The sequence below is a fragment of the Hypanus sabinus genome, chromosome 1 (genome assembly GCF_030144855.1).
Source record: "Hypanus sabinus isolate sHypSab1 chromosome 1, sHypSab1.hap1, whole genome shotgun sequence".
NCBI lineage: Eukaryota > Metazoa > Chordata > Chondrichthyes > Myliobatiformes > Dasyatidae > Hypanus > Hypanus sabinus.
The window spans coordinates 200,249,103-200,276,284 of record NC_082706.1 but is presented as its reverse complement, the minus strand read 5'-3'; the positions used below and the strand labels follow the sequence as shown (position 1 = coordinate 200,276,284).

The window sequence follows — 27,182 nt, the reverse complement described above, 5'->3', positions numbered from 1 at the left end:
GTCTACCACCACCCCTTCCACACACCCACCCCTCATTTTAAAAGAGACATCCTCTCTATACATTCCTCCAATCACCTTACAATGATGGCCTCCTGCATTATCCATTTTCACCCTGGGAGAAAGACACCGGCTGTCCACTTGATCTGTGCATCTTAACATCTTATACAATCACCTTTCATCCTCCTTCAATCCAAAGAGAACAGCTCTGGCTCGCCTAATCCTTTCCTCATAAAATATGCCCTTTAATCAGGCAACATTCTGGTAAATACCCTCTGCACCCTCTCTAGAGCTTCCACATCCTTCCTATAATTTGCTGAGATACACCACGGAATAGGGCCAAGCGACACTTTGAGCCGCACTGCCCAGCACTCCCCCAGTTTAATCCTCGCCTAATCATCGGACAATTTACAATGACCAGTTAACCTACCAACTGGTACATCTTTGGACTGTGGGAGGAAACCCATGTGGTCCAGGGAGAACGTACAAACTCCTTACAGAAAGTTCGGGGAACTGAACCAGATTCGCAGGTACCGTAAATGTTGCACTAACCACTATGTTACCGTGCTGCCCAACAAATAAATCCAACGACCTGGACTCGACAGCCATCTGTGGCAATGAACCTCCCTCTGACTAAAGAAATTCCTCATCCCTCTGCTAAAGGGACGTCCTTCTATCCTGAGGCTGCACCCTCTGGTCCTAGACCTCACCTCACCTCAACTACAGGAACCATCTTCTCCACATCCATTCTATCTGGGCCTTTCAATATTCAGTAGGTTTCCAATGAGTTCAAAGCCATCCCAAGAATGAATCTGATGAACCTCTGTGGACAGTGTTTCATCGGAAGGGAGATCAGTACGCAGTATTCCAAGTGCAGGCTTTAGACAGAGTTTTATATAGTTGCAATAAAACTATAAAATATGACCGAGTTCTATAATAGTTGCAGTGTCTAGTGGGGTACTGCAAGGCTCAGTGCTGGGACCCCAGTTGTTTACAATATATATTAATGATTTAGATGAGGGAATTAAATGCAGCATCTCCAAGTTTGCGGATGACACGAAGCTGGGTGGCGGTGTTAGCTGTGAGGAGGATGCAGGGTGACTTGGATAGGTTAGGTGAGTGGGCAAATTCATGGCAGATGCAATTTAATGTGGATAAATGTGAGGTTATCCACTTTGGTTGCAAGAACAGGGAAACAGATTATTATCTGAATGGTGGTCGATAAGGAAAAGGGGAGGTGCAACGAGACCTGGGTATCATTGTACACCAGTCATTGAAGGTGGGTATGCAGGTACAGCAGGCGGTGAAAAAGGCAAATGGTATGTTGGCATTCATAGCAAAAGGATTTGAGTACAGGAGCAGAGAGGTTCTACTGCAGTTGTACAAGGCCTTGGTGAGACTGCACCTAGAGTATTGTGTGCAGTTTTGGTCCCCTAATCTGAGGGAAGACATTCTTGCCATAGAGCGAGTACAGAGAAGGTTCACCAGATTGATTCCTGGGATGGCAGGACTTTCATATGAAGAAAGACTGGATCGACTAGGCTTATACTCACTGCAATTTAGAAGATTGAGGGGGGGGATCTTATTGAAACGTATAAAATTCGAAAGGGATTGGGCAGACTAGATGCAGGAAGATTGTTCCCGATGTTGAGGAAGACCAGAATGAGGGGTCACAGTTTAAGGATCACAGTTTAAGGATAAAGGGGAAGCCTTTTAGGACTGAGAAAAGGGGAAGCCTTTTAGGACTGAGATGAGGAAAAACTTCTTCACACAGAGAGTGGTGAATCTGAGGAATTCTCTGCCACAGGAAACAGTTGAGGCCGGTTCATTGGCTATATTTAAGAGGAAGTTAGATATGGCCCTTGTGGCTAAAGGGATCGGGGGTATGGAGAGAAAGCAGGTACAGGGTTTTGAGTTGGATGATCAGCCATGATCATACTGAATGGCGGTGCAGGCTCAAAGGGCCAAATGGCCTACTCCTGCACCTATTTTCTATGTTTCTAACTTTTACACAAAATTACACTTGCAATGAAGACCACTGCCATGAAAAGATGACTACTTCTCCAATGATGTTGTCAGGAATGTTTCCAGCATTTTATTTCTCGGCAAAGCAGTAGTGAAGCGATTAGTATAACACAATTATAGCACCCACAAACAGTGACGGGGGTTCGATTCCTGCCACTGTCTGTAATGAGCTTGTACGCTCTCCCCATGACCGCACGAGTTTCCTCAGGGTGCTCTGGTTCCCTCCTGCAATTCAAAGGTGTACGGGTTACGGTTGGTAAGATGTGAGCATGCTCTGTTGTGTCAGAAGGGTATACTTAAAGCAGAGGTTGATGGTTTCTCCATTAGTAAGGATGTCAAAGGCTACGGGAGAAGGCAGGAGAATGGCATTGAAAGAGGTAATATATCAGCCATGGTGGAATGGAGGAGCAGACTCGAGGGACCAAATGGAGTCTGCTCTTATATCTTATAGTCTTATGGAAAGCACGGTGATATTTGTGGTCTGCCCAGCAACACTTACTTGGTTGTTGAAGCAAAGATGCATTTCCTGTTTTGATGCCAGAGTGTTTAAATGAACATGCGACAAATAAAGTTAATCTTTAAGCTTTATCTTAAAACTAGCTTCAAAGGCTAGTAATAAGATCACAAGATATAGGAGCATAAATTGGCCATTCAGCCCGCTGAGTCTGCTCTAGGACTGATCAAATTTCCCCCTCAGTCCCAATTTCCTGACTTCTCTCTCTACCCCTTCATGCCCTGACCAATCAAGAATCTATCAACCTTTGCCTTAGATGTACACAAAGACTTGGGAGTCCACAGCCACCTGTGGCTACAAATTCCATAGTTTCACCACCCTCTGGCTAACGAGATTCCTCCACAGCTCCATTTTAAAAGGATGCCTATCTGTATTGATGCTGTGTCCTCTGGTCTTAGACTCCCCCATCACAGGAGGCATCTTCTCCACATCCACTTTATCAAGGCCTTTCAACATTCTGCAATGCTGCAGAGCAAGGGAAATGCATGTGGAAATCTTTTCTACGAGGATGCAGGGAAGTTTAGATTTTTAGATTACATGGAAATAGAGGAGAAAGGACATCGCATGATTAGGCAAACCTGTCAAGAGTTCAAACCAAAAGCTTGAACTGGCATGTTCTGGCTCGACGCAACAGTATTAATACAAGAGATTTAGAAGAGTCATTTAGTTTTAGCCATGCGAGATAACTTGTGGTGATTAATTGTGGCAACATCATTATACAAGGACAATTTATACTAGCCGAATTAAGTGAATTCAGTCATAACTAATCCCTGTCTGTCCATGTCCAATAATATCGCACAACTAAATATTTCGATCCAGCCTCACCACATCAACAGATTTTTTACTCCACTGTAAGAGAAGGAAGAAAGCCTATTAAAGAAATGAGTATTGAGCCGTACACAGGCAGTCCCCGGGTTACGTACGAGTTCCGTTCCTGAGTCCGTCTTTAAGTCGGATTTGTACATCCGGTATTATTTAGCGTCAGTCAAATGTTTGTCTTAGTATATTGTATATATTTTACCTTTCTATGCATATAAAACACTTAAGAAACATATATATTCCAATAATTAAACCACTGCGTTGCTTAGTAATAATTGTAGCTTTCATCGGGGCAGCGCCTTTATTTTCACTTTATCAGTTATCCTTTAAAATTGTTCTGATTGTTCTGACTGTAGCCTAACACTTTTCCAATGACCGATGGCATTTCACCTCTTTCCAAACGCTTTATTATTTCCACTTTATTTTCAATCACAATCACTTCCCGTTAATGGAACAGAAACACTGCTGCCGCCGGCTCCCGAGATCCACTGGGTCCTAAGGACCACCGCATTGAGACAGGCTAAATGGGACAAGTGGGTATTTTCTCATCCACGATATTCCGCATGGGAATTTAAACTGGAGGAGGTAGTGTTTTTTTTACGAGGTCGAGTTGAGAGCTCGACATCAACCCAGCATGGGTAGTACGGAGTCACTAGATCGACATCAACCCGGCACGGGAACGGTCTATCGCTGGATCGAACTCAGGAAACTGCGCTCTCCAGCCCGCGCTGATCTCACTGCACCAGCAGTAAAATTCCAATTAGCTGCACTCAGGATTTAGCAGCTTTGCCAGAACTGGCGTGGCACAGTAGCATCGCAGCTAGTGCAACGCTTTACAGTATTAGTTCAATTCCTGCCGCTGTCAACAAGGAGTTTGTTTGCTCTCCCCATCAGTACGCGGCTCCGTTTTCCTCCCATGTGCCAAAGATGTACCACTTGGTAGGTTAATTGTAAGTTGTTCTGTGACTGGGGTTAAAATCAGGGATTACCGGGTAGTGTGGCTCAAAGGGACAGAACGGCCTACTCCTTGCTGTGTCTCAATAAAGTAAATACTATCAGAATCAGGATTACTGCCACTGACATTAGTCGTGAATCTGTTGTTTTGTCATGGCACGGCAGGGCACCCCTAACAACTACCATAAGCTACAATAATTCAAAGAGGTACAGCGAGGTACTGTCCGTCAACTGTTCAGAAATCTGACAGCGGATGGGAAGAAGCTACTCCTAAAATGTTGAATGTGTGTCTTCAGGCGCCCGTACCTCTGCCCCAATGGTAGTACTAAGAGGGTAGGTCCTAGATGTGAGGGTCCTTGATGATGGACGCTGCCTTCCCTTGACGGTGGGGTTGGGGGTGGGCAGTGGTCGTGATCGTAATGGGGATAGCTGAGTCCAGGAGGCCCCTGACAATCCTGTGCATCGGAGTCTATGCCAGACCATGATGCAACCAGTCAAAATGCTCTCCACAGTATATCTGCAAAAAAAATCTTGTCTTTGGTGACACACCTGATGTCCCCAAGCTCTTAATGAAGTATAGCCAGCGGTCTGCCTTCACCGTGACTGCATTAATATGTTGGACTAGGGACGTAAACCCTCTGAGATATTCAACCCCAGGAACTCACCCTTTCCACCGCTGACCCTTCAATGAGGATTGTCGTGTGTTCTCCTGACTTCCCCTTTCTGAGGTCCACAAGAAGTTCCTTGGTCTTACTAATGTTGCATCCAAGATTGCCTTTGTGACACCACTCCATCAGCTGATCCACCTCACCCTTGTACATCTCCCCATCACCATCTTTATATATTGTTCTTAAAAATTATTCCTATAAATACCCAAAATGCGGTTTTAATAGGTGATGCCTGCCCTACTGAGATCCTCTAGCAGTTTGTCTGTTTTGGTCTTGAATTCCAGCATTTTCAGAATTTCTTGTTTCAGTTCACTCTTTTTAAAGAAGTTACGATAAATTCCCCAGTGAACTTGGTGAGTTTGGGAAGGTATATCTGGGTCAGTTTGAAAAGGATACGGGAACCCAGGCCCGAGTGAGTCAGGAGAGAGTGTAAAAGAACCAGATGCCACATTACCAGGATTTCCAAACAATTGGACAGCAGGTAGCTATCAGTAGGAAATAAACAAACCCCCTTTAAAGCAACTGTTCACATGATTCAACACTCATATAGCACTATTTACATACTACAACCTTCATACTCACTTTCAAGGACTCTGCACCTTATGCTCTTAGCACTGTTAATTTGATTTTAATTTGCAATATTTGCTGTCTTGCGCACAAAAGCTATTTGTCAGTAACAAGAGAAAATCTGCAGATGCTGGAAAACACACACACACAAAAAAAAATGCTGGAGGATCTCAGCAGGCCAGGCAGCATCTATGGAGGAAAAGTTCTGTCAAAGGGTCTTGGCCCAACATGTCGACTGTATTCTTCTGCACAGATGCTGAGTTCCTTCAGCATTTTGTCTGTGTTGCAGCTATTTGTCAGTCTTTGTCCATGTATAGTTCTCATAAATTCCATTGCATTTCCTTATTTTCCTGTAAATGCCAGCAAGGAAATGAATCACAATATGGTGACATATACACTAAGTGTATGCTCGTGGCCTTTGACTGCAGTAGCCCACTCACTTCAAGGTTCAATAAGTTGTGCGTTCAGAGATGCTTCTCCACACACCACTGTTGTAACGCGTGGTTATTTAAGCTACTGTCGCCTTCCTGTCAGCTTGAACCAGTCTGACCATTCTCCTCTGACCTCTCTCATTAGCAAGGCATTTTCACCCACAGAACTGCCACTCAATTTTTTTGTTTCTTTTTTGCACCTTTCTCTGTACAATATCGGGACTGTTGTTTGTGAAAATCCTGGGAGATTAGCAGTTTCTGAGCCACTCAAAACCATCAACCAGCTGGCATCAAGAATCATTCCACGATCAGAGTCACTTAGATTGCATTTCTTCCCTATTCTGATGTTTGGCCTGAACAACAGTTGAACCTCTTGACCACGTCTGCCTGCTTCTATGCATTGAGTTGCTGCCATGATTGGCTGATTGGATATGTGCAGATGTACCAAATAAAATGGCCAATGAGTGTACATTCATTTGCTCCTTATGTGCCATGTCGTATGATGTGGGTGATCATGTTCTTTCCATGACCTTGACTGTTTTTCTACACAAATGTTTCTACACAAGTGACTTGCCTTCTTCTGGGCAGTGTCTTTACCAGACAAGTGACCACAGCCATTAACAACACTCTTCAGAGATCGTCTGCCTGGCATCAGTGGTCAGATAACCAGGGCTTGTTATATGCATCAGCTGCTCATACGATCACCACCTGCTCCCGTGGCTTCACGTTAGCCTGATCGGGGTGGTGGGGGCTAAGCCGGTGTGACACCCTGCCCAAAGCAGATCTGCAGGCTAGCGGTGGGAAGGAGCATCTTGCACCTCCTTTGGTGAAGGCCCATCTCCATCCCACCGCCCAATACTTTAACAAATTTAATTTGACTTTTGACATTGATTACGATCCATAGCAACATTTAAGATCTGCACAAGTTATCTCCTGCTCCAACAAAGTGCACTGCCAGAGGGGCTGGCAGATATTCTCAGTACATTTAAGTATAAACGTACGGGGATTAGTTAAGACCGAATTCACTTAGTTCAATCTGTACAACAACAAAACTTGAGTGACTCACTCCATTAATTACCATGCAAAACATAAACCAAAATGATTCTCTCCTGCAATACTTACCGCATTATTGAGACAGGCACCAGAGCTGCAACAGGCTCCCATGGGCCAGAAACTGGAGAATGGGGTTAGTATAGAAGGATACTTCATGACCAACATGGATATGATGGGCCCAAGGGTCTGCTTCTGTTCTATTTTATTGCTTTATTTTAACATTTCTATTTTTGCACTACTTGCACAAACATATTACTGTAATTCACAGGGCTTTTCTTCCATTGTTTTGCATTGTATGGCCAGCGCAAAGTTAACAAATTTCACAACATATGCCAGTGATGTCAAACCTGATTCTAATTCTGATTCCATCTTGTGCATGTTTACCAGCTCCCCTTTTAGCCTATGATACTGACCTCAGCTAGTCATAGAATGTAGAACATTCTAGAACAGGCATGGGCAAACTACGGGCCGCGGGCCCGTTAAGCTTTTTAATCCGGCCCGCAGAACTTGATGAAATTATATTAATAAACCTTGTTAACGTTTTTTCCCCGCAATTCTGGCGTTTTCCTAATAGATGACGCACTCTATATACATTTGTGGCGACCCTTTTACCTGGCACATCCGAACCGGCTCACAATTAGCCAGCGTTCCGGCTAAGGGAGATAGCCTGCGGGGATTTGCGAGCACAGAGCTTTGGAGCCTCTGCACAGGGGGGCAGGTTGAGGGAGGCTTAAAAGTGAGGCTGGGGATTTTGAATAAAGTTTTTTTCTTCGACTGCAATTACCGACTCTGTGTCGTAATTTTAGCGCTGCATGTAGCACACCGCTACACATTGACCTTTGTTGGGGTGCAGCGTATTACTCCACATTTGCGCTTTACTGTTTGTTCGGCTCAACCTATTTGTGTGAACAGGCGTTCAGCGTCATGAACATCAACAAAGCCAGCCACAGATCCAAGTTAACTGACCAACACCTCAGATCCATCCTGAGAATCGCCACAACAAAACTAAATCCAGACTTTGATGCGCTGGCTAAAAAGGGAGACCAACAACACTGTTCCCACTGAAATTAAAAATAAGTTTCTTCGTTGTGTTATGTAAAAAATGCAGTTGAAAATATTTTTTTCAATAAGCCTTACATGTTACATGTCACTTCTGTTAAGTGATGGACATGAGTAGTGCGCAGGTGCACGTACGTTCTCAAAATAAAAAATGCGCTACAGATCAAATAACGCGCTCCGCATACTGGCGCGCTCTCACTGTTCTGTCATTGTGCGGGTCGTTGTTGAGTTTTGGCACAGGGGACAATTAAATAAGAAGGAGCAGGACAAGTAGACCTGCATCTTCTACCGTTTTTGAAATAAAGACAGTCAGGAGGAGAGTGATGATGATAATATCTTGAAGGATAACAGAATTTTCAGTGCTTTAAAATAATAACTGTTACTATTTAAAAAAGCTGTATTTTATTCATTTAATTTTCAGTGTTTTAAAAGTCATTTCAATAAATAGCTAAATACCATGGGACTGCAAAGACAGATATTTTATTGTAATGCATTTGTTCATTTTCAATTGAAATTAAAGCACATGTTTTCTACATATCCCATGATAGTTTATTTTCTCTTATGAGGTGTATTACCAAAACACTCCGTCCATCCGCTCCTGGTCCGGCCCCCCTGTCAAATTTTAGAACCCTTTGTGGCCCTCAAGTCAAAAAGTTTGCCCACCCCTGTTCTAGAATGTAGAGTGCGGGTCCTTCAGCTTATAATGTTGTGCTGATTTTCTAACCTACTCTAAGATCAATCTAACCTTTCTTTCCCCCATCGTCCTCCATTTTTCTATCATCCAAGTGCCTGTCCAAGAGTCCCTTATACGTCCTTAATATATTTGCCTCTACCACCATGGGTGGCAAGGGGAGGTATGTCTCTACCAAAGGAGGTGTAAGATGCTCCTTCCCTCCACTAGCCTGCAGGTCACCCTTGGGCAAGGTGCAGCACCTGCATAGCCCCCGCCACCCTCCCACCGAACAGGGTCACATGAAGCCATGGGAGCAGGTGGTGGATGGTCGTATGGGCAGCTGGTGCAAATTGCCAGTCCTGGTTATACAACTTCCGACGCCAGGCAGACAATCTCTGCATAATGGCTGGGGTCACCTGGCTTGTAAAGTCACGGCTCAGAAGGCAGCAATGGAAAACCATTTCTGTAGAAAAATTTGACAAGAACAATCATGACCATGGAAGACCATGATCATCCGTATCCAAGACATGGCACATAACCATGATCACCAATCGTGGCAGGGCATTTCATGCACCCAACACTCTGTGTAAAAATAACCTTCAACTTTCCTGATACTTTCTTCCAATCACCTTAAAATTGTGCCATTACAACTATACCTTGTGATAATGAGTTCCTTCCTCTGGATAAATAATTTTCTCTTGAATTCCCTCATCAAGTTATTTATGAATCTAGTGCTAGCCTTGTTGTTCAGCCAATCAAACACTGAGATACCTCAAATAAGACATTATTAAAGTTCAAAGCAAATTTTATGATCAAAGTACATGCATGCCACCATGTACAACCCTGAGATGCATTGTCTTATGGACATATTCATCAAATCTACAGGATAACTATAACAGAATCACTGAAAGATTGCCCAGCTGGGGCGTTCAGCCAGGCTACAAAAGCAAATAGAAACAACAACAATAAATAAATAAGCAACAAATTTCGAGCATGTGAGAAGAAAAGTCCTTTGAAGGTGGGTCCATTGGCTGTGGGAACATTCCAATAATGGGGCAAGTGAAGTGGAGTGAAGTAACCCCTTTTTCCGGAGGAAGGTCTTGTTTAATCTTTCCTGATGCCACAACTGAGTAGTTATACCACCGTATGAGTTCTCGTCAGCAATTTCTACAATTGACCTTTTATCTCCCAAAACCATACACAATACTTCAAATGTATCCTCCCTTAGGCTCATACAGCTCTATTCAAGTGAAGACTACTGTCATTTAACAATTTACATGTATACTGTCAAATGGGACAATGTGTTTTTTCGGACCAGGGTGTAAAGCACAGTGGTACATGTAACACACAATAATTTAGGAAAGTTAAGAATTAAATCCACAAAGGTAAAGTGCATAAATTAAATATTGCAGGATACAGAAAAATTAGCCGGTGGCACGTCGAATGCAACACGGCAGGGAGCTCAGAGGCCTAATGGCACCAGGGAAGAAACTGCTTCCGATTATGAGTACTCTTCTCTTTATTCATCAGAGGTTCTTGCCTGATGTTAGAAAATCAAAGAGGATGCTGGATGGATGGGGTGGGATCCTTCATAATAGTAAGGGCCCTGCACACGCAGCGCTCCTGATAATATGTCCACGATAGATGGTAGGGAGACCCCTATGATCCTCTCGGCCGTTCTCACAGTCCTCTGTAAGGACTTCCAGTCCGATGCTCAGCTGCTCCCATACCAGATGGAGATACAGCTCATCAAGATGCTCTCAATACAGGTGTCCCCTTTACAAAGGTAGAGCGTTCCTATGAAACCTTTCTTAAGCCAAAATGGCATAAAGCGAAGAACCATTAATTTAGATGGGAAACATTTTCTTAAAAGCGAAAATCCTCTTTGTAATGCGAAAACTGGGTACTAATGTAGGTCTTTTGTAAAAGCAAAGTGGTGTAAAGCGAACATTCGTAAAGCAGGGGAACGCCTGTATTCCCCTGGAGTTTAAAACTAGCACAGTGGTTCATTTCTCAAATTTAATCTGGTATCCCGACCTTTGCAGATTTGTGTAGCTTTACCCACCTCCACTCTCTGACCTAACTTATATTCCCTCTTTGCAAGGAGGATGCTGTTTACTGATGTGACAGGTCACACTGTGTCTGAAATATAATCTAAATCAAGATCTTGAATCCATTTTCCACATATTATCAAATTCTGTAAGACCATAAGATATGAGAAGTAGGCTATTCAGCCCATCGAGTCTGCTCTGCCATTCAATCATGATCTGATCCAATTGTTCCAGTCATCCCCACTCCCCTGCCTTCTCCCCATACCCTTTGATGCCCTGGCTAATCAGGAACCTATCTACCTCCACCTTAGGTACACCCAATGACTTGGCCTCCACAGCTGCTCATGGAAACAAATTCCACAGATTTACCACCCTCTGACTAAAGTAATTTCTCCACATCTTAATTCTAAAAGGACGTCCTTCAATCCTTAAGTCGTGTCCTCTTGTCTTAGAATCCCCTACCATAGGAAATAACATTGCCCTATCTAATCATTTAACATTGATCCCCCGTCATTTTCCTGAACTCAAGGGAATACAGCCCAAGAGCTGCCAGACATTCCTCATACGGTAACCCTTTCATTCCTGGAATCATTCTCGTGAATCTTCTCTGAACCCTCTCCAATGTCTAAAATAAGGAGCCCAAAACTGCACATAATACTCCCAAGTGTGTCTCACAAGTGCCTTATAGAGCCTCAATGTCACATCCCTGCTCTTATATTCTATACCTCCACAAATGAATGCCAACATCGCATTTGCCTTTTCCACAACCAACTCAACCTGGAGGTTAAACTTTAGGGTATCTTGCACAAGGACTCCCAAGTCCCTTTCCATCTCTGCATTTTGAATTCTCTGCCTATCTAAATAATAGTCTGCCCATTTAATTTCTTCCACCAAAGTGCATGATCATACATTTTCCAACACTGTATTTCATTTGCCACTTCTTTGCCCATTCTCCTAAACCGGGGGTCGGCAACCCGCGGCTCCGGAGCCACATGTGGCTCTTTTACGTCTGTGCTGCGGCTCCCTGTTGCTTTGGGAAATAATTGGTTGTGGCGACCCTTTTCCTGGCACATCTGAACCGACTCACATTTAGATAGTCTACGGGGGTTTGCGAGCACAGAGCTTTGGAGCCTCTGCGCCATGGGGGGCAGGTTGAGGGAGGCTTAAAAGTGAGGCTGAAGTTTTCGAATAAAGTTTTTTCCTTCGACTGCAGTTACCGACTCCGTGTCGTAATTTTAGCGCTGCGTGTAGCACACCGCTACATGGTCAGTATTTAATTAAAATGTATTTTATGTTAGTTTGTTAGTTTTTGAAATGTAAATCTAAATTTGAAGATTATGGTGATCTTGTACAATCTAAATAAGACGTTGTGGCGACCCATTTCCTGACACATCCGAACCGGCTCACAATTAGCCAGCGTTCAGGCTAAGGGAGATAGCCTACGGGGGTTTGTGAGTACGTGTCTTTTGCAGCATCCGCGCCCATGGGGGGTGGGTTGAGGGAGGCTTAAAAGCAAGGCTGTTTAGTTCGAATAAAGCTATCTTTGACTGCAGTTTACTGACTGCGTGTAGCACACCGCTACAACGTGTTTTTATCGCTGGCTGTCCAGAGGGAAGGTGCTGAAACGCTTTGTCGCGTGTCTGGAAGAAGTGAAAACTTTCCTGGGCAGCAAAGGGCTCAACTTTCCTGAGCTGGAACAGCCAGAGTGGCTGGAAAAGCTACACTTCATGGTAGACATGACAGCGCACCTGAACACGCTGAACACAGCTCTTCAGGGGAAAGGACGTACAGCCCTGCACATGTTGGAGGATGTTTTGGCATTCGAGCGCAAGTTGACGTTGCTTGCCAGAGATTTACAGAAAGGCACATTGTCTCACTTCCCCAATTTGAGAGAGTTCAAACAAGGTCACGACATGATAAATTCGGAGTATTTACATTCTGCAATCATCGCAATGCAAACATCGTTTGGGAAACGCTTTTGTGAGTTCAGAGAGGAAAAAAACACATTATCCTTCTCGGTCACTCCCCTAAGCATCGATTCATCTCTACTGAATACGACTGCATTGTCAGGTGTGAGTCAACCTGAACAAGTATGATAAATATTTTAATTGCCTATTATTTTACATATATTCATATGTTTTCATTGTTCAGTGAAATAGTCCTTTTATTTTTCAGGTTGACAGCTGGCTGACGTTATTTTTGGTTTGCTGCTGGCGGCAAATTTAAGTTTGGCGTTTTTCATAAATACAAGAAGGACTCAAATAGACATTGAGTATTTTACTTAAAAGTAACCTTCAACCCAACGTCTTTTTTTCGGAGTTCAAAATGTTTTTGTTGCATGCAGAAATGTAATTTCGTTTTCTCTGCAGGAGTTCATCAATTTCATAAATGCAACACATTATAGTTTGTTTATACATAGCATAAAGGCAAAAAAAAACGTTGTATGCAGTGTTATTTCATTTTAAATGTCAAACGGGTTTTGCGGCTCCCAGTGGTTTCTTTTCTGTGGGAAACGGGTCCAAGTGGCTCTTTCAGTGGTAAAGGTTGCTGACCCCTGTCCTAAACTATCTAACTCTGTACTACCTCAATACTACTTGCTCCTCCACCTATCTTTGTAACATCAGCAAAGTTAGCCACAAATCCATAAAAACCATAGTCCACAATCTTCCCACTAGCTCTGGCTTCCTTGTATGCACTCTCTTTTGCTTTTACTTTGGCTCTGACTTCATTTACCAGCCACGGTAGTATCCTTCTTCCCTTTGAAAATTTCTTCTTATTTGGAATATATGTGTCTTGCACTTCCCTCATTTTTTGCAGAACCTCCAGCCATTGCTGCTCTGCTGTCCTTCCTGCAGAAGTACCTTTCCCATCAATTTCGGCCAGTTCCCCTCTCTTGCCATTGTAATTTCTTCTATTCCACTGAAATACTGACACACTGGATTTTATTTTTTTCCCTCTCAAATTTCAAAGTGAACTCTATCATATTGTGATCATTGTTCCCTAAGAGTTCCTTAACCTTAAGCTCTCCTATCACCTCCAGATCATTGCACACCACCCAATCCAGCACAGCCGATCCCCTAGTGGGCTCAACAACAAACTGTTCTAAAAAGCCATCCCTTAGACATTCTACAAATTCTCTCTCTTCAGAACTGAGTACTGGCCTGGTTTTCCCAAACCACTTTAATGTTAAAATCCCCAACAATTATCATGACATTGCCTTTCTGATATGCCTTTTCTATCTCCTGCAGTAATTTGTAATCCACATCCCGGCTGCTGTTTGGAGGCCTGTAAACAACTGCCATCAGGGTCCTTTTATCCTTGCCATTTAACTCAACCCATAGAGACTCTACACCTTTCAATCCTATATCATCTCTTTCCAATGATTTAACATTATTTCTTATACACAGAGCCACACCACCCCCTCTGCCAACTAACCCATCTTTCTGATATATCCTATATCCTTGGATAGTCAGCTCCCAATGCAGCCATCCTTTAGCCAAGTTTCAGAGATGGCCACAACATCATATTTGCCAATCTGTAGCTGAATTTCAAGATCGTCCATTTTATTCCTTATGCTGTGTGCGTTCAAATACAACACTCTCAGTCCAGTATTTGTTGCTTTCTGTTTTAACTGCAACACACCTCTGTTGCCCTGTAACTCATGCCACTGGCTTTGATTAAGCCTCATCTCCTGCCTGTTCTTTCTATAATCTCTGTTGCACGCTATCTTTGATTTATTTCTGTTTTCCCCTCCCTCAACCCTATCACTCCGGTTCCCATCCCCCTACCAAATTAGTTTAAATTCCCTTCATCTTCATCAATTCCAAGGTTGCTGGAAAATTATTTGATTTTGTATTTCAATATTTGAGGCTGGATGAGACTAGAAACAAAGGTTAAAGGTGAAAAGTGAATTATTTAGCTGGATGAGGGAGAACTTCTTCACTTGGAGGGTGGTGTGATTGTGGAGCAAGTTGCCAGCAGAAGAGGTGGATGGATGCTCAATTTCAACCTTTAAGAGAAGTTTGGATAGGTAAATAGTTGGAAGGGCTATGGTTCCGGTGCCGCTCAACAGAATAAAAGTTTAGCATGGACTAGATGAGCCAAGGGCCTGTTCCTGTGCTGTAATGCTCTATGACATTACTGCCCATTACATCTACCTCAAGCCATAACATCCCATTTTGAGACTTCAACCAGCCTTGAAATGGGACATCTCATATGCCTTAATTTCCAACACTTCAGCATCAACAATATTGAATTATGAAGCTCCATTTTTAACCAGAGATCTAGATTGTTCAGGCATGCAGTTCCAAGTCAAGGCACTTTTTATTATCATTTCGACCATAACTGCTGGTACAGTACACAGTAAAAACGAGACAACATTTTTCAGTTCAAGTCAGTTCTACTCTAAAGATAAAGCTAATCTCTACTTCTTCTATTTTCCTGTCTGCTAACCAAGGCCACTTCCATGTTGTACAAGTTTAAAGTTTTTTTCAAAGTCTAAGGCATCTGGGCCAGACGATATTCCAGGCCAAGTATTCAGGGAGTGGGCACACAAGCTCACTAACATCTTCAAGGACATCTTCAGCACTTCACTCAACTAGACTGTTATCCCCACGTTATTTAAATCAGCCACCATTATCCCTGCACCAAAGAACTTTACATCTCCAGAACTAAATACCCACTGCCTGGCAGCACTGATGCCAACCATCATGATGTGCTTTGGTAATGAACCTCCACTCCTGCCACATTGGACACTCACCAATATGCTTATTGACAGAACTGCTCTACAACAGATGCTATAACACCTGTCATGCACCTGGCCTTGACACACTTAGAAAACAAGTACACTTCTGTCAGAATGCTGTTTCTGGATTTCAGTTTGATATTTGACACTATTGCCCCACACACCTTGGTGATCAAACTCCTAATTCTTGGTCTAAGTACACCACTTGTGGAATTGATTGTTAGACTTTCTAGCCAGCAGATCCCAGGTATTCGAGATGCACAACCACTTCTCCCTCTCCACCATCCTCAACGTGGGTGCGCCAGGGCTGTGTGCTGAGCCCATCGCTGTACACTCTGCTCACACATGCCTGCACGGCCTCCTCCTGAATAATTACATTGCCAGTTCACTGGTGACCTAACAGTAGTGGGGCTCATCACTGACAACAATGAGATGGCCTATAGAGAGGAGGTGGAAGAGCTCGAGCCAGGCAAATAACCTCTTCTTCAATGTCAACAAGACAAAGGAGATGGTAATTAGCTTCAGGAGAACTCGCACCTCATCTTTACATCAGCGGCACAGCAGTGGAAACGGTGAACAGTTTCAAACCCCTGGGAGTGCACATCTCACACAAACTCTCATTGTCCCAGAACACATCCTACACAATCAGGAATAAGGAAAACTCAACAAAGACTCTTTCTGTGGAGGCTGAAGAGATCTGGCTTCTGCACATCCATACTCGTGTCATTCTACTGATTCAGTGAAGAGCATCTAACAAACTGCATCACCACACGGTATGGAAATTGCACACAGGCAGTCATAACAGCCCGACACTAGTTGCCGGTTACTAGTGGTATTCCTCAGGGGTCGGCGTTGGGGCCTCTTCTTTTTACATTGTATATCGACAATTTAGATTATAGATTAAATGGTTTTGTGGCTAAGTAAGATAGGTGGAGGAGCAGGAAGTGTTGAGGAAACGGAAAGGTTGCAGATAGGCTTGGTCAGTTTAGGAGAGTGGGCAAAGAAATGGCAGATGAGATACAATGTTGAGAAATGTATGGTTGTACATTTTGGAAGAAGAAACAATCAGGCAGATTATTATTTAGATGGGGAGAAAATTCAAAAATCGGAAGTGCAAAGGGACTTGAGGGTCCTAGTGCAGGATACCCTAAAGGTCAACCACCAGGTTGGATCGGCAGTAAGGAAAGCGAATGCTATGTTGGCATTCACTTCAAGAGGGATAGTGTATAAGAGTAAGGAGGTGTTGATGAGGCTCTATGGGGCACTGGTGAGACCCCATTTGGAATACTGTTTGCAGTTTTGGGCCCCCTATCTTAGAAAGGATGTGCTGATGTTGGAGAGAGTTCGGAGAAGATTCACTAGGATGATTCCTGGAATGCAGGGACTAACATGTGAGGAGCATTTGTCAGCTCTTGGATTGTATTCATTAGAGTATAGAAGAATGAGAGGGGATCTCATAGAAACATTTCGAATGTTGAAAGGGTTGGACAGAGTAGATGTGGAAAGGCTGTTTCCCTTGGTGGGTGAGTCCAGGACAAGAGGCCACAGTCTTAGAATTAGAGGGTACCCATTTAAAACAGAGATGAGGAGAAATTTTTTTAGCCTGAGGGTTGTGGATTTATGGAATTCGTTGCCACATACAGCTGTGCAGGTCCAATCATTGAGGGTGTGTAAGGAGGAGATTGATAGGTATCTAATTAGTCAGGGTATCAAGGGATATGGGGAAAAAGCCAGAAATTGGAACTAAATGGGAGAACAGTTTAGCTCATGGTGGAGTGGCGGAGCAGACTTGATGGGCCGAATGGCCTACTTCTGCTCTTTTGTCTTGTGATACATCACCAGCACCAGCTTACCTGCCATCTATGAAAAGGTGCCGGAAAAGGGCCAACAACATCATGAAGGAGTCCACCCACCCCGTTTGTCCCAGTCCCATTAGGGAGGAGGCTTCTCAGCATCTACACCTGCAACACTAGACTCAAGAACAGTTATTTTCCCCTTTTGCAGTAAGGCTGGTCAATATCTTTACCCAGAAACCCACTCATCCACACCCCCAACACTACTTTATCATTTCCTGTTGGTCATGTTAAGCACAGATATTGTTGTGCCTCACGTATCTTTATAGACATACAACCAATCTACGTATATAAGCTCTCATATGTGCTCACATTTGTGCTATTTTTCTATTATTGTAATCTTTATCTTATTGAGTTGATTTTGGTGCTGTATCAGATCCAGAGTACCAATTATTTCACTTTCCTTTACGCATGCACTGGAAATGACATTAAACAATCTCGACTCTGAATCTCGAATCATGGACATTGACCCAAATTGAATTCGACATCTGAGAGCTTACTAAAATTTTCTCCCAACCTATCCACTGCTCCTCACAGAGTGTCACTCTCACACACAGATATTATCTTAGGGGTTCGAATTTTTCCAATGATTCCTTTGCCATTATTCCCAGTTAACACTTTCAAAAACGTCATTGTGCATAACTCTGCAGTTCAACACTTCTAGTATCCTTGTACAGCAACATTGTGTTCTTGTGCTCCAGGAAATTAACTTCACAATATTTTCTAAATTCAGTTTTCACCCACTTAATGCCTTCCCCACCACTGAGGAGATCTTCAACCTCAAATACGAAGTCTGCATCATTAATGAACCAATCCATCCAGGATATGTCCTCTTCTCATTAGTACCACCAGGGAGGTGGAACAGTAGCCTAAAAACACACACACAGCGTTTTAGGGGTAGCATCTTCCCCTCCACCACCAGATTTCTGAACGGACAATGGATCCATGAATACTACAGCACTATTTTTGCTGTCTGTCATAGAATCATAAAACACTACAGCACAGAAACAGGCCCTTCGGTCCAGCTAGTCTGTGCGAAATCATTAATCGCTCTAGTCCCATTAACCTGTGCCCAGACTGTAGCCCTGTATTCCCCAACCACTCATGTACTTCTCTAAATTTCTTTTAAATGTTCAAATCAAATCCACATCCACCACTTGCACTGGGAGGTTATTTCACACTCTCACCATCCTCTGAGTGAAGACGGTTCTCCTTAAACATTTCACCTTTCACATTTAACCCATGATCTCTGGTTGCAGCCTCACCCAACCTCAGTGGAAAAAGCCTGCTTGTGTTATCCTATCTATACCCCGTATAATTTTATATACCTCCATTAAAACTCCCCTCAATCTTTTACATTCCAAGGAATAAAGTCCTAACCTATTCAATCTTCCCTTGTAACTCAGATCCTCAAGTCCTGGCAACATACTTCTCTGCACTCTTTTGATCCTATTTACAGTATTCCTGTAGGTTGGTGACCAAAACTGCACACAATACTCCAAATTAGGCCTCACCAATGTCTAATATAACTTCAATATAACTTACAACTCCTGTACTCAGTACATTGAGTTATGAAGGCCAATGTGCCAAATTGGACATTAAGTCCAATTTTCGATCCTATCTACCTGAGCCGACACTTTTATGGAATTATAGATCTGTATTCCCAGAACCCTTTGTTCTACCACACTCCTCAGCGCCCCTGCCATTCACTGTGTAAGACTGGCTAGTCCTACCAAAGTGCAAAACCTCACACTGCTCTGCATTAAATTCCATCTGCCATTTTCAACCCATTTTTTCAGCTGGTCCAGATCCCACTGCAAGCTTCCTTGCTGTCCACATGAAAGATACAGCCCCAAGATGAAGTACTGTGCTAAAGGCAGGATGAGGCAACGGAAGCTGGCAAGGGAAGTCAAAGGCAGCATAAAAGCAAAAGAGAGGGCGTCTATTATAGCAACAATTAGTAGGAAGTTAGAGGATTGGGAAGCTTTTAAAAACCTACAGAGGGCAACTAAAAAGCCATGAAGAGGGAAAAGATGATAGATGAGAGTAAGGGTCAATAACATAAAAGAGGATACAAAAAGGTTTTCAGATACATAAAATGTAAAAGAGAAGCAGGAGTGGATATTGAGCCACTAGAAAATGCTGTAGTGATGATAGTAATTGATTAATAGTTGATTCCCGGAATGGCGGGACTGTCATATGTTGAAAGGTTGGAGCGATTGGGCTCGTATACACTGGAATTTAGAAGGATGAGAGGGGATCTGATTGAAACATACAAGATTATTAAGGGACTAGACACGCTAGAGGCAGGAAACATGTTCCCGATGTTGGGGGAGTCCAGAACCAGAGGCCACAGTTTAAGAATAAGGGGTAAGCCATTTAGAACAGAGTTCAGGAATAAGTTTTTCACCCAGAGAGTTGTGGATCTATGGAATGCTCTGCCTCAGAAGGCAGTGGGGGCCAATTCTCTGGATGCTTTCAAGAAAGTTAGATAGAGCTCTTAAAGATAGCGGAGTCAAGGGAGATGGGGAGAAGGCAGGAACAGGGTACTGATTGTGGATGATCAGCCATGATCACAGTGAATGGCGGTGCTGGCTCAAAGGGCTGAATGGCCTACTCCTGCACCTACTGTCTATTGTAATTGGGGACAAAGAAATTGTGGATGAACTTAGTCAGTATTTTGTGTCAGTCTTCACCATGACACTTGCAGAATGCCTAAAAATGCAAAAATGTCAGGAGTCAGAAGTGCCATTAGTAGGGAGGAAGTTGTTGGGAAACTAAAAGGTCTGAAGGAAGATAAATCAGCTGAACCGGATGATGTGCCCCTGAGGCTTCTGAAAGAAGTAACTGAAAAATAATGAACTTTCAAGAATCACTAGATTCTCGGATGGCTTTGGAGGACTGGAAAATTGCAAATGTCAGTCCACTCTTCAAGAAGGGAGGGAGAGGAAAGGAAATTATAGGCCAGTTAGCCTGACCTCCGTGGTTGGGAGGATGTTGGATTCTATTATTAAGGAAGATATTTCGGGGTACTTGGAGGCACATGATAAAACAGGCAAAAGTCAGCATGGTTTCCTCAAGGGCAAATCCTACCTGACAAATCTGCTGGAATTCTTTTGAGGAAACAGTAGGCAGGGTTGACAAAGGAGAGTCAGTGGATGATGTTTACACGGATTATGAGAAGACAAGGTCCCACACATGAGGCTGCTTAACCAGCTAAGAGTCCATGCTATTTCAGGAAAGACACTAGCGTGGTTTAAAAGATTGAAGCAAAAAGTGGGAATAAAGAGGGCTTTTCCTGGTAGGCTGCCAGTGACTAGTGGTATGCTGCAGGGGTCAGTGTTGGGACTGCTTCTTTTCACTATACACGTCAATAATTTGGGTGATAGAATTGAATGCTTTGTGGTCATGTTTGCAGACGATACGATTGATGACAGGTGGAGAGGCAGATAGTTTTGAGGAAGCAGGGAGTCTGCAGGAGGACTTAGACAGATTGGGAGGTAAAGAAGTGGCAGATGGAATACAGTGCAGAGTCTGGTCATGCATAAAGACACGGATTATTTTCTAAATGAGAAGAAAATTCAAAACTCAGAAGTGCAAAAGGACTTGATTCCCTAAAGGTTAACATGCAGGGTGAGTCATTGGTAAGTAGGAAAATGCTATGTTTGCATTCATTTTAAGAGGACCAGAATACAAAAGCAAGGATGTAATACTGAGGCCTTACAAAATAATGGTCAGACCACACCTGGGAGTATTGAGAGCAGTTCTGGGCCCTTTATCTACGAGCGGATGTGCTGACACTGGAGAGGGTTCAGAGGACATTCACAAGAATGATCCCAGGGATGACAGGGTTAACATATGAGAAGCACTTGATGGCTCTGGGCCTGTATTCACTGGAGTTTGTAACAGTATCTCATTGAAAACTAATGGACATTGAAAGGCCTACATCGAGTGGATGTGGAGTCTAGGACCAGAATGCACAGCCTCAGAACAGAGCGGCATCCACTTAGAACGGAGATGAGGATTTTTTTTATGTAGCCAGGAAGCGGTGAATCGGTGAAATTCATTGTCACAGATGGCTGTGGAGGCCCAGTCATTTGGGTATACTTAAGGCAGAATGGGGTTGAGAGGGGTAATAAATCAGCCATGATGAAATGGCAGCGCAGATAGAAATAGGAGCAGGAGGAGGCCATCCGGCCCATCCAGCCTGCCCTGCCATCCAATATCATGGCTGATCTGTCTGTAAACTCAGCTCCATCTACCTGCCTTTTCCCCATAACCCTTAATTCCCTTACTATGTAAACAATCTATCTGACTGTATCTTAAATATATTTAGTGAAGAAGCCTCAACTGCTTCCCTGGGCAGAGAATTCCACAGATTCACCACTCTCTGGGAAAACAGTTTCTCCTCATCTCCGTCCTAAATCTTCTCCCCTGAATCTTGAGGCAATGTCCTCTAGTTCTAGTCTCACTTACCAATGGAAACAACTTTCCTACTTCTATCTTATCTATCCCTTTCAAAATTTTGTATATTTCTCCAAGATCCCCTCTCATTCTTCTGAATTCCAGAGAGTATAGTCCCAGGAGGCTCAATCTCTCCTGATAGGTTAACCCCTTCATCTCTGGAATCAACCTGGTGAACCTCCTCTGCACTGCCTCCAAAGCCAGTATATCCTTCCTCAAATATGGAGACCAGAACTGTACACAGTACTCTAGGTGCGGCCTCACCAGTACCCTGTATAGTTGCAGCATGACCTCCCTGCTCTTGAATTCAATCCCTCTAGCAATGAGGGCCGACATTCCGTTTGCTTTCTTAATAACCTGTTGTACCTGCAAGCCGACTTCTTGCGATTCATGAACAAACACTCCCAAGTCCCTCTGCACAACAGCATGCTGCAATCTTTCACCATTTAAATAATAATCTGCTCTTCTATTATTCCTTCCAAAGTGGATGATCTCACATTTACCAACGTTGTATTCCATCTGCTAGACCTTGGCCTGCTCACTTAACCTATCTACAGATGTCCCCCACTTTATGAAAGTTCACATTAGGCCACTTCACTTTTACAAAAGAAATACATCAGTAACCTGTTTTCGCATTATAAAGAGGATTTTCACTTTTACGAAGATTTTTCCTATATAAATTAATGGTTCTTCGCTTTACGCCATTTCGGCTTAAGAAGGTTTCATAGGAACACTCTACCTTTGTAAAGGGTGGGGGGGGACACATGTATATCCCTCTGCAGACTCTCCACATCTTCTGTACAATTTGCTTTTCCATTCAGTTTAGTGTCATCAGCAAATTTTGCTACGCTACACTCAGTCCCCTCTTCAAAATCATCAATGTAAATGGTAAACAGCTGTGGCACCCCACTCACCACTGACTGCCAACTGGAGAAACACCCATTTATACCAACTCTCTGCCTTCTATTGGTTAACCAATCAACTATCCATGCCAATACCCTTCCTCTGACTCCATGCATCCGTATCTTATTTATAAGTCTCTTGTGCGGCAACTTGTCAAACACCGCCTGGAAATCCAAGTATACGACATCCACTGTTCCCCTCTATCCACTGCACTCATTATGTCCTCAAAGAACTTCAGTACGTTTGTCAAACAGGACCTGCCCTTTCTGAATCCATGCTGCAGCTGTCCAATGGAACCACTCTTTTCTAAATGTTTCGCTATTTCTTCCTTAATGACAGCTTCAAGCATTTTCCGGACTACAGATGTTAAGCTAACTGGCCTATAGATGATGGGCCGAATGGCCTAATGATGCTCCTATGTCTTATGATCTCATTCTATTATAGGAAATCTAGTATCACACTCTCTAGTTTGGACTTATATGTACTGATTAAGGAAACTAGGTACAAATGGTACACACGAGCCCGATTTCAACACTTCAGCAAAGTTTGGATAGGTACGTGGATAGTAGGGGTATGGACTGCTATGGACCTGGTGAAGGGAGTAGGCAGTTTAAATGGATTGACATGGACTAGATTGGACAAAGGGCCAGTTTCAGTGCTGTACTTTTCTATGACTCTATACTTTCCTGAACACATTTGACAAACTCTTTCCTATCCAGTCCTGTTACAATCTGGGAGCCTCAGTCATTGTGTGGTCACCTACTTTCACAACTTTATGTTTCTTGCAAAAGCCTGTGACCTCTCTACAAACTTGCTCATCTAAATCCTACGGACTGCAGGGTGGTCTATAATACAATCCCATTAACGTGATCATACCTTCCCTTATTCCTCAATTCTACCCAAAGAGCCTCACTGGTGAGCACTCCAGTCTGTTCTTGTCTGAGCACTGCCATGACATTTACCCTGACCGGTAAAGCCACCCCTCTCCCTTTAATCCCTCCCATCCTATCAAGGAAAACTACTATGCATATATTTCTTACCGTACTTTATGATATATTGTATGTATTGCACTGTACAGCAGCCACAAAACAACACAGTTTACAACATATATCGGTGATAATAAACCTGATTGTGATTCAAATTTTTCTTGCCATCCCTTGACCCTTCAGTTCCAGTTTATTCTGTTTTAATTTGAGCCCTGCCGTTTGCATCCCCCTTATTATCAATGTTTAAACCATTTCCCTTTCCTCGCAATTCTTTTCCAAATCTGCTTTGTCTCTTTCCCTTCCATCCCCCCAACCACCTGTCTGTTGCCTTCAAAAAACCTTAATCCCTTTTATTTCCTGCTTGATATGCATTCCTTTTCTGTATAAAGTATTTAAAGAAATATATTCTTGCAAGAACAGTACTGATGCCTAAAATAACAACCTTACTGCACCATTTTTGAACTGGCTTTCAACTTGAATCAAAAAGCAATTAATGCACGGTTCTTCTTATACACCTGTTTCTAAGCACATTGAAGTTCAAAGTTGGAAGTAAATTTATTCTGAAAGTGCAGATATTTCACCATGTACCACCTTGAGATTCATCTACTTGCAGGCATCCACACCAGATACAAAAAAAAACATAATCAGTGAAAAACTGCACGCAAAAACAGATAAATAACTAAAGTGCAAAAGACAAATTGAGCAAATACAGAGAGAAAAATAAAACAAGAATAAATGAAAGTGCTGTTGGCTGCTCCAGAAACTACACTTAAATGTGCAGACTAGTAAATAAAACAAACAGAAGGATTTCATGTCCCCTAAAGAAAAGGTAGGAGACGGCAGATGCCAAGCTCATACTTGTTTTGTTACGCTGTGCATTGAGGAAACACAATAGGCATTCCTCAAAGGGTTTACTGTTGCCCGAGAAACTCAACTGAAATCAGAGCTGAAACCTCTTGGGCCACCTACGCCTATGGGGGGGGGGGGGGGGTTAGAAAAAAAAGCAGTATGGTTTAATGATACACTGTACATTCATCATTCTAACAAGGAGTGGTTTTTTAATCTTGGGGAAACTATGAACTCACTTTCACGGACTCTGCAGCTCATGATCTCAGGATTATTTATTATTATTATATTTGTCTTGTGTGTATTGTTTTCTTGCAGTTTGTTATTGGTTCTATTGTATTTCTTTGTACAATGAATGCCCACAAGAAAATGAATTTCAGTATATAGTGACAGATACATAGTTTGATAATAAATTTACTTTGGACTTTTCTGAAAAGGCACTACACAGGATGTTCATTTTAAATTACGAATAAAAGTGTTCTTTGATAAAAGAAACCTTGGACTGCTGTCGGCACTCCCTCCGATTTATTTTCTAGCCGTGCCGAACAACCATTGCTCTGAGCAGGAAATTCTTTACGTGGCCTGAAAACTGCGCGGCATCTTATACTAACATCACATTAAAAGAAGTCCCAGCGACGTGGCAACGACGGCTACGTGCACGGGGGCATTTCAGTCACTGTGCCGCCATGCACCCCTACTGCTCGGACGGAGGGAACTGAACTGCAATTATCTAAAGATTATAAAATTTGACTCCACCCTCCTCACCTAAACCTTAGGAGACTTCTAAAAAAATTTGCTAAGTAACTGGGAAGATAAACATCTTTCTGTTCTGCTTAAGAAAAGGTGAGAACTTGCGGCTTGGAAACGTTTACCAAAACATGACTGACAATGAAATTTCAATTCAAGACCTCAGAACCTCAATAACTTTTTTTATATATAGCGTCTCTAACATGACAATCTCAGATATTTCATAAAATATCCTGATGAAGGGTCTCGGCTGGAAACGTCGGTTTTCATGCCTCTGCATTGATGCTGCATGACTTGATAGCTCCTCCAGCATTTTGCACGTTACTCAGTAGTGATATCAATCGGCTGAGGGTCACGTAGCGACGCATTATGGAAAACAACCAAGTTTGTCAACGAGTTGATTTGAAGGAGTATTTTCAACAAGAAAGAGAGTGGGAATATTCAGAGAGAGAATTCATGATCCTTGGACCAGGGCGAGCAAAAGGAAGTCATCTGTAGAGAAACGATTGCATTCTCGGAGGATTAAGGGGCCAGAATTGAAGAGACACAGACAGACAGACAGCTGTTGGGCGAGAAATCGGGGAGTCCACGAAGGGCGAGACCTCGATAGGCGCAATAAAGTCTCCCCCGTGACACTACTCCCCTTACGTGAAGAAAATGCTTTTTCAAAGTAAATCGCCAACTTTTAAAACCAAAATCCAGACCTTTCGGTGTCGGATTATAAAAGGACGCAAGCATTCGCTGAATGACACGGTTCAATTCATAAAGCAACGACCACATTTCACAAACTTTGCAAAACTAATTAACAGTGTCATTGCCAGAAATGTCACTCCTACGAACCCTGAAAAACACGCAAGGTTGGAATTGTATCTCCAGCCCGGAGGAAGGAAAGGGGACCTTCCCCCCAGGCGCCGCCTCCGTGCAAAGTAGCACTGGCTCTGGATACTCACCGCGGCTCCTCATGCCAGCTCGCCGGATCGTGTGAAGGAGCGGACCGCGGAGCATCGGGGACGACGCGGCGTGCGGTGACCCCAGCCGCCGGCGCTCGGGAGCCGAGCGGACCGAGCCGAGCCGAGCCGAGCCGAGCCGGGCGCAGCCCGCACGGCCTCGCGAGAGCTGCTTGAGTGACAGGCGGCTCCCGGGCTCCAGTCCCCGGGAGGAGGGGCTGAGAGAGCGCCGCTCGCGGACCGTGCACGGCCCCCCGTGACCGTGACCGTGACCGTGACCCCGGCCCCAGGTGGGGACCCGCCGCCCGCGGACCGTGCATCCCGGAGAGATGCAAACCATAAACGCAGAGATTCTGCAGATGCTGGACTGATCTCACTTTATGGGATCTTTAACTCATGTTCTTATTATTTATCGCATTTTATTTTTAGTTGCATTTGCACAGTTTGTTGTCCTATGCACTCTGATCTTTCATTTATCCTGTTAGTAATTACTATTATATAGATTTGCTGAGTATGCCCACAGGAAAATGAATATAGTTGTATGTGGTGACATATATTACTTGGATAATAAAATTTACTTTGAACTTTAAAACCCAAGGTAACACACACACAGAGTGCTGGAGGAACTCAGCAGGTTAGGCAGCATCAGTGGAGAGGAATAAAGATGAAGAACGGCTAAAGCAACCTGGCCTATTTTTAAATCAAAATATACTTTGTTCATAATATAATAAAATTAGAAGTATAAACCTCGCAATACCTTTCATTCATACATTCAATCAGTGCATTCAATTACTATCCATCATGATTATGTGCCGTGTTGTTTTGACTTGGGCGATCACAGCCTTTCCATGACCAGGATCGTTTCCTGGCAAATTTTTCCA

The 27,182-nt window shown here is 43.3% G+C and overlaps 1 protein-coding gene across 3 annotated transcripts in view; it reads right to left on the bottom strand.

Annotated features, from left to right (window-relative positions):
* The window catches only part of LOC132401859 (mediator of RNA polymerase II transcription subunit 30-like), a 109,373-nt gene extending 82,904 nt beyond the window's left edge, over positions 1–26,469 (bottom strand). The window contains exon 1 of one of the 3 annotated variants that reach the window (XM_059984167.1): positions 26,305–26,469. The gene's annotated coding sequence lies outside the window, so the exon portion shown is untranslated. The remainder of the gene's footprint in view (positions 1–26,304) is intronic. The other 2 variants (XM_059984158.1, XM_059984148.1) reach the window with 2 other exon arrangements.
* Positions 26,470–27,182: the final 713 nt, after the last annotated feature.